This window comes from Bison bison, unplaced genomic scaffold, assembly GCF_000754665.1.
Source record: "Bison bison bison isolate TAMUID 2011002044 unplaced genomic scaffold, Bison_UMD1.0 scf7180017864367, whole genome shotgun sequence".
Lineage (NCBI taxonomy): Eukaryota > Metazoa > Chordata > Mammalia > Artiodactyla > Bovidae > Bison > Bison bison.
The window spans coordinates 4,858,745-4,870,683 of record NW_011494939.1 but is presented as its reverse complement, the minus strand read 5'-3'; the positions used below and the strand labels follow the sequence as shown (position 1 = coordinate 4,870,683).

At 42.3% G+C, this 11,939-nt stretch overlaps 2 protein-coding genes across 12 annotated transcripts in view; one reads left to right on the top strand and one right to left on the bottom strand.

The window, feature by feature from the left end:
* The window catches only part of MCF2L2 (MCF.2 cell line derived transforming sequence-like 2), a 260,492-nt gene that overhangs the window by 161,745 nt on the left and 86,808 nt on the right, over nucleotides 1-11,939 (top strand). The gene's annotated exons all lie outside the window — the stretch shown is intronic.
* The window catches only part of B3GNT5 (UDP-GlcNAc:betaGal beta-1,3-N-acetylglucosaminyltransferase 5), a 15,979-nt gene that overhangs the window by 2,823 nt on the left and 1,217 nt on the right, over nucleotides 1-11,939 (bottom strand). Inside the window, exon 1 of one of the 4 annotated variants that reach the window (XM_010855651.1) lies at nucleotides 11,704-11,933. The exons of 1 other annotated variant lie outside the window; for it this stretch is intronic. The gene's annotated coding sequence lies outside the window, so the exon portion shown is untranslated. Of the gene's footprint in view, nucleotides 1-5,751; nucleotides 8,109-11,424; nucleotides 11,684-11,703; nucleotides 11,934-11,939 lie in introns of those variants that run through there. 2 more of the 4 variants (XM_010855650.1, XM_010855652.1) reach the window with 2 other exon arrangements.

Genomic DNA, 11,939 nt, shown 5'->3' with positions numbered 1-11,939 from the left:
ACTCAAGACAGCAACTTCATCAAATATAAATGTTTCAAAAGTAAAAGGCAATCTTAATTTTTTTTATCCTATGAATAGGGTCTGCAAAAATAGGTAAATTATTTTACTGTACTTGCAGGAGATTAGGTCTCAGCCTGCACGGAAGGAGCAAAGCAACAAAAGACAACAAACAAATACTACTAGGAGTAATGCCCATACATATCAAACTATCTAGGTGAACCATGTTTTACTTATGTAGCAAATCTATTAAATAACCAGCATATGGAAGCTTATACCTCATGCGAGAGAATTACCAAATTAACTATACATCTATTAGAAGTCTCTAAACATAAATACAGTATACTAACGCATGTATATGGAATTTAGAAAGATGGTAACGATAACCCTGTATACGAGATAGCAAAAGAGACACTGATGTATAGAACAGTCTTACACTACTGTAAGTTTGTACAGATCATATTCCTAAGATGTGTCTTTGTTTAAGAAAGTCTTGATTACATAAATCATATTTAGAAAAAATATTTAGTTAACAGTTTATATCTGAACACTGTTTATATGTTATGAAAAATGCTTAATTACAAAGGCTGATGTATGTTTTATTTCTGTTTTTTTAAATGACCTACAGTACTTGGTAGGTGTACTAAAATTGTTTGGGGAGTGGGGTTTAGAGACCTCAAAAGCTTTAAAATTAAGAAAGAAAGAAAGAAAAAGGAAAAGCATAAAAGAGAATGGCAGAGTGCATTGAAAGTAGTTAGGTATCATTTTGTGAAATTTTAAGTTTTGTGTGTAAATACCTTCAGGGTTGTAAAGTAAAATGCATTTCTGTTGTAAAGTAAAATGCAAAAAAGTGAGGAATACTGCTGTAAGGGCTAGATCAATATTGGTAATTTGCCCCTTGGTTTGGGTGGTCATGGCAGACTGAATGAATACTCTAGGGTAGGATGAAAGAAGACTCTTGAGCGTCCCTTGGACTGAAAGGAGATCAAAACAGTCAATCCTAAAGGAAATCAACCCTGAATATTCATTGGAAGGACTGATGCTGAAGCTGAAGCTCCAATACCGATACTGAAGGACTGAAGCTGAAACTCCAAAAATCCCCCTGATGTGAAAAGCCGACTCATTGGAAAAGACTGATGCTAGGAAAGATTGAAGGTAGGAGCAGAAGGGGACGACAGAGGACAAGATGGTTGAATGGCATCACCAATTCAATGGACATGAGTTTGAGCAAACTCTGGGAGATAGTGAAGGAAAAGGGAAGCCTAGCGGGCTGCAGTCCATGGGGTTGCAAACTCAGACAAGATTGAGTGACTGAACAATAACAAGGGTGAGAGACAGCAAGAAACATCCGTTTCTGATGGTGGCATCTGCTTACACTTTGCAAAACTGCTTTCATTGGGGAGGTGGAGTGGGGGAGGGGCACTTCCTCTCAGTCTTAACTGTGCTCACTTAGGTAAGGCCCAGCTCTGAAGGCCCAGCCTTCTGCCTCTTCCACAATACACAAAGAAGGAACTGGAAGCTTCATGCAAAGTAACAGAGAATCTCTAATGGCAGATTTTAAGACAGCTTAAGTGTTTAAGAATTCTAAGAAAAATCTCAATTGAAACTAATTTGCTGTTTCTATTCCAAGAGATCCCGGGAAGGAAACAAAAAGAAGAGTAACCTTTGGAACCACAGGCAAAACTAGCTTCCCATTTCTGAGCAGCTGCACTCACTATGTTCCAAGGGCAGCTTTGCTTTGCACCTATTCATGGTTGTCTACAAGACGGAGCTTCTTGCTAGACAATCAGCCCACCTGCCCAACTCTGCCAGCACCCACTTGCACCCTGGACTCATAGAGGCCCTACTCTCTCTCCCATGAATGGGTGCTAATCTGGATGAGCAACAACTATAGCAGCAACACTCTATCACTATCTGTCACCAAACAGCCAGCCCATAACACTTGTTTTGTCCCCTTCCACCCTACCACGTGTATATTTCCCTCATTTTCCTATACTCCTTCAACTGTTCCCACTTGGCCTCTAAGAGTCACAACTGCTTTCTGAAAAATTACAAAGAACTAGTCATGAAGCCAACAACCCACACTACTTCTTTAGGCTCAGAACAGTGTGTGAAGTTCTAAGACACAGTTTCTCCACCCACAGCTGCTTGAACTGTTGGAGCCACTGTTTACATCAGTCACAACCAAATCTCCCTGATGTGATGATGTGAGTGTTGATGTGATGAGGGGAAGATCTGGGAATTCATAGAACCCGGCTTCTCTAATAACAAAAGAACACCCCCACTCCTCCAAAGTGAACTTAGTTATTAGGATGGCTTTTTCCAACCAAAAGCAAAAGTACCTCCATGATCTAAATTCATCTGTTAAAACTAAACAACATTGTCCCAACCCTGGTGTTGCTGATGGAGACCATTCACAGTCAATCAAGGCTCACCCTCCTGGTTCACACTGTCATAAAGCTTCTCTAAGGCACATCTTCTAGCTTCTGTATTCACAGTGCTAGGCTGGGGGCTACAGTGAAGCCCACAGGCCTGCCTGACCTAGAGAAAGAAAACGCTGGACCTAACAGGAAACAAAGCGATCCCAATACTGAATGTGAGCTCAGCAACCATCTACAACAGAATGCTGTGGGTGCAGCTTCCTTTGTGCCCACAGTGCAGCTGGGTGACCAATCAACTGTCGAAACCAGGGCTGCCCGGTTTGGGGCCAGGTTTATTGTATAACCTTAGGCACCCCTCACTGCACTCTACTGTAGTGACTCAATCTGTAAACTGGGGGCAAAGATCAAAGTATTGTTACTGAGCGAATACAAAAATTACAGATGACTTCAGAGCCTGCTGAAAATAGGAAACAGGGAAGGCTCTACGAGAGAACAGGACAAAGAGCTCCTTAGGGGAAAATATGCAAATATCTGGAATATAACTTGGGTTTGCTTCTGTCTGGATTGAGAGGAAGGTATAGATATCCTCAGTTTTCTCTTTCCTAAAGAAGTAGTCAGAAGAATAAGAAGTTTGAGTGGATAAGAAGTTGAGTAGGAATATCAAAAGAATGTGGCAGACCTCACCCCAAATACACACTGGGAGCTGTGCCCCTCAACCACTCAAGAATATTTCTTCACAAGAGAGCTCTTCAAACTTCTCTGATTAAAAACAGAAAACAAAACAATTAATGCATCTAGAGGCTACAGGTTTCCCAAAATGAACCCTGACTTTTCTCTGCTTCATTCCTGCTGTCAACTCATTTCTTTGTTGAGTTTACTTTTGTAATCCTAAAGTATTATGCAGAACCTGCTACAAATTTTGAAGTTTTAGTTAAGATGATGAGGTTGGCATTTTAATTTCAAGTTAAACAACCTCAATGTTGTTTCAGTTAATTTCAGTGTCCAATGTTTCAGTTAATCCTACAAGTGTGTGTGTGTGTTTGCTATAGAAATACACCGGGCATGGCGGCAGTCATGAGGTAGTATTTTCTGGTCTCTGCTCTGAAAGCACCAACAATCTAGTTGAGACAAGACTCACAGCATGCATGTGGAAACACAGTTCCCCTGGACAACAACAGGCATGTCACAGTAAGGTTCACTCTGTATGTCAGCACCAATCTGGGTCATACCTGCTCTAGGCACAATAGGAGTGTCCCTGGGAGGAGAAATCAGTGACAGCTAGATCACAAGGGCCTAGGATGATCAGGATTTAGGTGGTTGCAGAAGGACAAGGAAGCAGTTTCAGGCAACAAAGGAAAGAAATACAATATGGCAAATATTTGAGAAACAGGCCTGTATTAATATTTGAAAGCAGGGAGGTTGGGGTGTACTTATGGAGAACCTTGAAAATAAGGCAGAGAAGACAGTGAGTGCCCAGGGCAGCAAGTCCTTTTTGTTTTTAGTGATAACTCCCTTGTCAATATTTATTAAGCTTTATGCAGAAATCTGGCAGTGGTACGAAGGATGCAGGATTCCTAGAGGTCAGACTCTGGGTAATATCAGGACCTTGTACTGAAGCAGGCAGGCTTCTCTGGTGGCTCAGCCTGTAAAGAATCCACCTGAAAAGCAGGAGACTGGGGTTTGGTCCCTGGGTTGGGAAGATCCCCTGGAGAAGAGAATGGCTACCCAGTCCAGTATTCTTGCCTGGAGAATCCCACGGACAGAGGAGCCTGGTGGGCTACAGTCCACGGGGTCAGAGAGAGTCAGACATGACTGAGAAGCAGAGCACACACATACTAAAGCAAGATGAGGTAAAAAGGGTCTAGTCCAAGATGGTGGAGGTAGGGAGGGAAGGAAGGGATAAAGATGACCTTCTTGACTCTGTGGGAGAAGGAGAGAGTGGGATGATCTGAGAGAATAGCACTGAAACATGTATATTATCATATGTGAAACAGATTACCAGTCCAGGTTCGATGTATGAGACAGGGTGCTCAGGGCTGGTGACTGGGATGATCCAGAGGGATGGGATGGGGAGGGAGGTGCGAGGGGGGTTCAGGATGGGGAACACATGTACACCCATGGCTGATTCATGTCAATGTATGGCAAAACCCACTACAATATGGTAAAGTAATTAGCCTCCAATTAAAATAAATATTTTTTTCTAAAAAAGCCTCAGTGGCATGTGATGAGTGACCTGGGACAGGGAGTAAAGGAGAGGAGAAAAATCTAGGTTCAAGCATTACTGACAAAGGAGGGAAAACTGGTTTCCTGAGTCAGGAATGAGGTGGCAACACATTTGCTTTTAAGCTGTGTTGATGGAGATGTTAAGAGAGACAGCAAGTAGGTAAGTCCAGCAGGTAATCTTAGCCTGGAAGCAGACAGCACTGAAATCCAGCGGGCGCCCTGAGTTATAAAGACAATGGCGGCCATGAACATGGGTGAACTCTCAAGGAAGAAGAGCTGAGCAAAGGCCCAGAGGAATAGTCAACTCAGGGGAAGGAGACAATGGAGGAGTCAAAGAAAAGAGAAACTATTTTAAAGGGCTGGTTCATCAGAAAGTTTAGATGGGGTAATAAAGGTCAAGGGAAACAGTCAGAAGGCAGGGCAGACAAGGCCTGTCATGGAGCTCAAGTGGGAAGACAGACCTGGAGCAAACAGTGAGCACTGTGCTGGGAGCCCGGGGGCTCTCAAGGCTGGGCGTAGGTGGGGCTGGGGAAGGCATCTTCCGGGAAAAGCAGCAGCACTAAATTCAGACCAGAGTAATGGTAACTAGAGAAAGCCAGTGGGTTTGAATTAAAAAACATCTATTTGTTTTTTGTTTCTAATTAAGAAACACCTATTTGTTTCTTAACCACTATTTTAGACCACCATTGTAATACATTAACAACATCCAATCTTAGAGAAACCATATTTCTACATCCTACCTGGAAGACATGTGACACTCAGAAGTCCAAGGAGCCCTTGTTTTATGGTGTAGATGTTTGTTCACACTCGCTTCCCACACACTGAAGACAACTTACCAGCAGGAAAGTTGTGTGGCTTACCAGCAGTCATTTATGTGGCTTTACTTAGAACTGCATTATTCTGAAATTTCAAAGTCCAGTCTACTCCCTCTTCAACCACAACCTCTAAGCATTCATCTGGAATCCTCTGCCCACCCGCTTCCTGCCCCCTAACACCCCTGGTCCATCCAGCTATCTCCTAACTTTTCTTCTACCCACTTCCCTGTCTCAGATGCAGGGTCACCTGGCACCTTTGCCCTCTTATCCCTGGTTCCTGTCCTTCCACCCCAGCAACCCCAGACCTTGGGTCATTCCCATATTCCCTATAATACCTGCCAGGCTCCTGGAGAAACATAACACAGCAGGCAGATAGCACCACCACACAGGGCGATATCCAGCTGTGGGCAGAGTGCTCAGTGCTGTCTGACTGTCCTCCATTTGTTACGGAGCTTCTCCCTCTCCCAGGCTCTTCACCAGCCATGTTGAATCTTCCCCTCTCTTCCTAGGACGATAGGAAGTGTCATGCTCACTCTTAGCTGACAACTTCCTTTCCTACTTCATAGAGAAAGTAAAAGATGTCACACACTTGTCACCATCTCATCCCATGTGTGCTTCCTCTTCAGGAATTCCCCGGGCTGGGCAGCACGCTCCGTTCCCTCTATAAAGCACACTGACCACTGTCAGGGGCCAGACTAGGGAGAGGCAAGGGAAGCACTCATTTGGGGCACAAAGTTTAAAAGTGATAAAAATATGACTATAAACTAATGTTGCTCCTCCAGCAAGTCTCAGGTTTTTTTTTTTTTTTAAGCCTCACTACTTGATACTTTTAAGCTTAAGTTTTCATGACTTAAAGTCCCATGTGAGACACAACTTTTGGTTCCTTTCCAGACATAACTCAAAGAAAAGAAAGATAACATTTTCTTTCTCATCTTTATGTTACATTTTGTTTTACATTCCAAGTATTTTTTTTTTCCTGGCTTGCTCTGATCATTTATTCCCTATTAAACATAGGTAGGATAAATCCTCAGGAACCAAACTGTCATGTTAAAGAAATCAGGTATAAAAAGCCCTGAATTTACCAGAAAGGCCATGATTTGATCTTCATAGATTTTTTTCTTAGTAAAATAGTATTTGGTCCTAAGAAACACAACTGGTTACTGTTTAGCACTAATTCTCTTTCTATTTGCTCAATAAGGTGGCAACCTGAAATGTGAATGTACAACTCACATTTTAAGTGGGAAAAATGAGATATTCTCTCAATTATATTTTATTCTTTAATAAAATTTAAGTGTATTCAATATAAAGCTATAAAAAAAGGACACATTCCATGCAACAGCTATCTTTAAGTGTTTATGTGACTGTGACTAGCTATGAAACTTAAGCTCAAGCTCTGGGCAAAGATTAAAAGTCATGTGGAATTGTTATTCCTCCACAAAGAATACACTTTAGAATTAATTCTTGATCCACTGTTAGTCCGAAGGCTTTAAATTCCAGCTCTGCAAGCATGGATCTGAGACAATGGGAAAAGTTGGTTATGAAATGTATAGTGTGAATCTAGTAAATTGCTCTCCACTTACATAAACTATGCTATATATTTCTTTATAAGCTAAACATGGTTGTCGATTTCTGTTTGCTGGTTGTGGGAATACTAAACACAGGAAAATACAAAATGAACAAACAAGTAAAGACAGGCTCCAAGTAAAGATAAGCACTAAGGAAACTGACAGAGAGATTGTAGAGTATTATCATATTTCAGAGGAATTATATTAAAGGTTGCTAACATTTCCCAGTAACCAGCTTGATTATACAGAATTTGACACAAACAAAAGAGCTGAAATATAAAGAGAGTCTTGGAGAGGTCACGCACTTGCTTTTCTAAGCCTGGCCTTCTGTGTTCATTCTTGAGGCATATTTGTTGGGTTGACAGGGTTGCCAGTTCTTATAAATATGATTTTTGTCAGTTTTGTTCTTGCCTACTTAAGGAACAAACTTCTCCTTATGCCTAGTGTAGCAACAGTTGCTAACATGGTATGTTTAGTGCGCACCAGGATCTGTTCAGAAAGCTTTACATAGACAGTAACTCTCTCTCACAACAACCTATGAGGGAGAAGTTATCTCCCCTTTTTTCAGAAGAAGAAACGGAGGCACCAGAACATGGTGTTAACCCTGTAACCTCCATGAATTCCAGACCCTGTGGCAGCTCAAAAGCAGATGGTCCTTTACAGCCCTGTCCTGAATTCCTGACCTGCTCTTCCTAGTGTGATGGAAAGACAGAGAAGCTGGTGGGGCAGAACTAAGAGAACCAACCCTAGAAGGGAAAAGATTTGCTTCCCTGTCTGAAGTTTGGAGTCATTTATGTTTTGCTACCACCTGCATTTCACCAGAACTTGTTTTCATTTCCTTTGTAGCACACCCTATTCCCAACCTTCTATCCCGTTTCCCTCCTTCCTTTCCTTGATCCCAGTAGCACCAGACAATGGGCAAAAGTGACAGTTTGAGTCACTTTGGGTACAAAAAGTCTTTCTTGCACGTGGAAGATTGGAGTATTTAAGGGAGGAGATTCAAAGTGGTACATGTGTGCTAATAAGTCGCTTCAGTGCTGTCTGACTTTGTACGACCCTGTGGACCACAGCCTGCTAGGCTCCTCTGCCCATAGGATTCTCCAGGCAAGAATACTGGAGTGGGTTGCCGTGCCCTCTTCCAGGGGATCTTACCAACCCAGGGATCAAACCCACATCTCTTACATCTCCTGCATTGGCAGGTGGGTTCTTTACCACTAGGGCCACCTGGAAAGCCCTCAAAGTGGTAGAAGGAAGTAAAGAAAAAGTAAGTAGGGAAGGAGAAGAGAGTAAAATGTACTCAGAGAGGATGTTTTAAGCAAGTATTCAATGAATAAGTATTGGATGAGATGAAAGCAGAGGAGTCATACACAGCTGACGTTAAATTATAATATGAAAAATAGTGATTTCAAAATATGGTGACAATATAACCTGATATAAACCTGCTATATAAGCTATACACTTTGGCCTATTATCCAGTGGCAAAATGTGTCCTGTTCTGAATGCAATAATAAAAAAAAAAATAATGGTGTAAAACCTAAGATACACACACACATATATATTACATTTCCATCTCAGTTGATCAACATTTATTATAATAAGTAAATTGCCATTTAAACACCTGCCCTGTCCTAGATAATATGCTGTACAGCCCTGAAAGTAGGTAATACCTACATTTAAGTCATTCAACAAGTATTAATTTATCACATACTCTGTGGTAGGCGACAGGCAGGATGCTGAGAGGGCTTCAGAGATGTTTCCAGTGTAGATCCACTAACAGAGTAAAAAATTGTTCCAGTGCAACCTGGAATCTGGCGGTGGGGGGCGGTTGTGGGGGGGGGGCAGGCGGGCAAGAGAATAGGAAAATCAAGTGTGAAGGTGAACAAAAATAATTTATATCCTAGTGCTCCCATTTACTAGTCACATGAGCTTGACTTGTCTTTAAACCTTGTACCAACAGTGTTTTCTGAGGATCATTTTAGATATCTACTGACAAAATGTGGTCCAGATCAAGTGTTTGATATATGTTAATTTCCTTTCTCTAAAAATTGTTCATACATCTTTACCATGATGGTTTAGTTAATAGATGGCTGATATTCTTTAGGGGTTATTTTCCTTTCAAAGTGATGAGCTGTACTCTTAATATTCTTCTCAAAAATTTTTATTAGATATGAGTTTTTCAAAGTTCTGATCTGATTGCTAATGGCCATTAAGACACCTCAAACACTATTGTGACTGAAAACAAAGGTATCATTCCTAATTGAACATGGTCTTCCATTATCCTTGACAGGAAAGAACAATATGGTTCCCACAAGCACTTAAGAATACACTTCAAATACCACAGCCAAAAGATTGTAAGGTCGTGTAAAATATAGAGAAGGGAACCTGAGTCAACTTTTTAACTTACTTTTCTTAGACCACAATCAAAAAGTTGTTGAAAGAGTTGTAGAAAAGGAATAAGAGATAAAATATGAAATTTCAGGGAATTTTAACCTGTGTAATAGTACCCTGAACTTAGAATTTAGGGAGCTTATTGCCTGCAGACTTAGAGGAACACTCCTTTCTGTTTAAAAAAAAAAAAAAAACTGGCTTCTAGTGTTATAAGCTTCACTATGGAAGATAAATCTTAAAAATAAGTTACTGGTCAAAGCCAGTCTCTGAATTTCTAGCATTTAAATGTAAAGAAATCACTTTTGCTTTTTCAGAGTTTACATCTCACCTGATTGAGTTGCTTATCTTTAAATATGAATTCTTCTATCTCTTTTATATATGCAAACTGTAAAAAAAAAATCTAGATTTACACTGTTCGGGCTAAATCTTTGCTGGCAGAAATTCTATATCTAATGGCAGAGCTCTTATAATAATTTGCTGTTCCCCAATTTCTGGAACATAGATTCAATGTATATTTCTCTTCACAAGATTATTCAACAATGGAATAAAATAATGGCTATGGAAGTATTCCCCCCAAAAAGGATCAGATCAGATCAGATCAGATCAGTCGCTCAGTCCAGTTGGACTCTTTGCGACTGGACTCTTTGCGACCCCATGAATGGCCCGTAAAATGCAAAGCTAAAATGTATTCAGTTGAGTATATACAATGTTCCAAATATACAAGGATACATTTTGTTACTTTAAGAGAACATTTCCTTCTGAATTGCTCCTAGTTTCTTTTTACTGCATCCTATGTTCTGATATGTAGATTATAGTGCAATTGGTTCTCAGAAAGAACTCTACCCTAACAATTTGAAAGTCACTGAGAGCAATGATTCTAGCCAAAGTGACCCATTTAAAAGGATGACCCATTTCAAAACCCATGAGTTATTATTCAAGCTGTTCTATATTTTAGAATTAGAAAGTTATTTCCTTTTCTTACAGTCTGATTTGAATCAGTCTTTTATAAAAGGGAAATTCTATCTCTATTTTAATTAAATATATAAGTTGACATTTTCCCTTGCTAAAGCCTGCACTTTATTTTGAAAATTCTTCTCCACCTTCTGATGATTTGTGTTTGTGTATGTGTATGGTCATGCCTCCTAATCATCCCTCATTTCTCATTCCTCAGAAACAGCCTCTTTGAGCTGCAGCTTGAACTCTCCCTGTCATAACACTCATTCCCATCTTCAGGTGTCACAGTGAGCCCCTGGCGACTGAGGTTAGTCAAACTGAGTCACCCTCATCCTCAAAGGGGCTCAGTAAACACTCATGGAGAGTCCCTGTGGGAGAGGAGATGGGAGAGAGAGAGAAAGCGGAAGAAGGGAGAATCATTTATGTATTTAATGGAAACATTTCAGATATTGAATTTATTGTTTTTAAAAGAAAAAGTTGACTCCCAAAAGCAGCCCCACCCCTGCGCAGTGACAAAATGTAAAATCTACTGTAAGTTTCTTATGAGAAAGTTAAAACCTCCTGTGCTTATAACCAGTCCCCCTTTCAGAAAGTTCAGGACAGGATCTTTTCAGCAGCACCACTTAATGCAACTACCTTCAATCTTCCTTTTCTGGGTCAGTTTCAGCTTCTCACATCCTTCTCCCTGCCCCCATAGGGACCAGGCAAAGTTTCCCAAAATAAAGGCACAGAGGAACAAATCCAGTTCTAATGTATGTGCTTTCATTAGAGAATTACCCTAAATTCGACCTCCAAGCCACCACCAGCCACCGAGTGGTACAACGTTGGTGTCCCTTTAACATGACCCATAACCTATGAAAATCGACCCTGGGAAAGAAAAATATAGGGTGTGTAGTCAGAATCGGATGAAAAGTTCCTACGCTGGACCTACGTAAGGGGCATCTGAGTAAACAAATGACTCTGTCACTTCAGGAAGCAAAATAAAATTTGGCAAAGTCAAAGGAAAGCGTGGCCAGGACCTCCCCGCTTAGAAAGAGGTCTCGTTTCCCAGTTATCCCGCCTGCTACTTCCTTGTCTGTATTGCCCCAGCCAGTAACTCACCGAAAGCTTCCCCTGTCTGGCGGTTTCCCAACTTCTAACACGACGCAGGATCTCTATCCGAATTCACCCCTGCACCCTAGGTGTGGGCGCAAGGTTGGGGGCCGCTCAGCCGGAAACCGAGGCCCGCAGGGCGCGGCGTTCCGCTCCCGGCTCCTGAGCTCCGGCCGGTTTCGGCATAGCGGCGCGGCGGCCGCCTAGTTGGAGCTCCTAGGAATGGGGACCGGCTCCGGGGAACTTCACCCTCCCCACCGCCCCGGGGCTCCGGGCCCCCCAGCCTACCTGCTGCATCTGGATGGAGGCTCGGCCCGGGGTCGCGGTCGCCAAACGCCCGCCCGCAGGCCCGAATGAACAAAGGCGCCCCGGGGAAGGAACGTGCCTCTTTCCCCGCCGCACTCTCGGGCGGCGGGCAGCCCCTGCACCGCTGCGGATAGGGCGGCCCCAGCTTCCCGACGCCCGGCCGCGCTCGCTCCGGACCAGGGCCGCGAGCCGGCGCCAAGCCCGGTGTCAGCTACAGC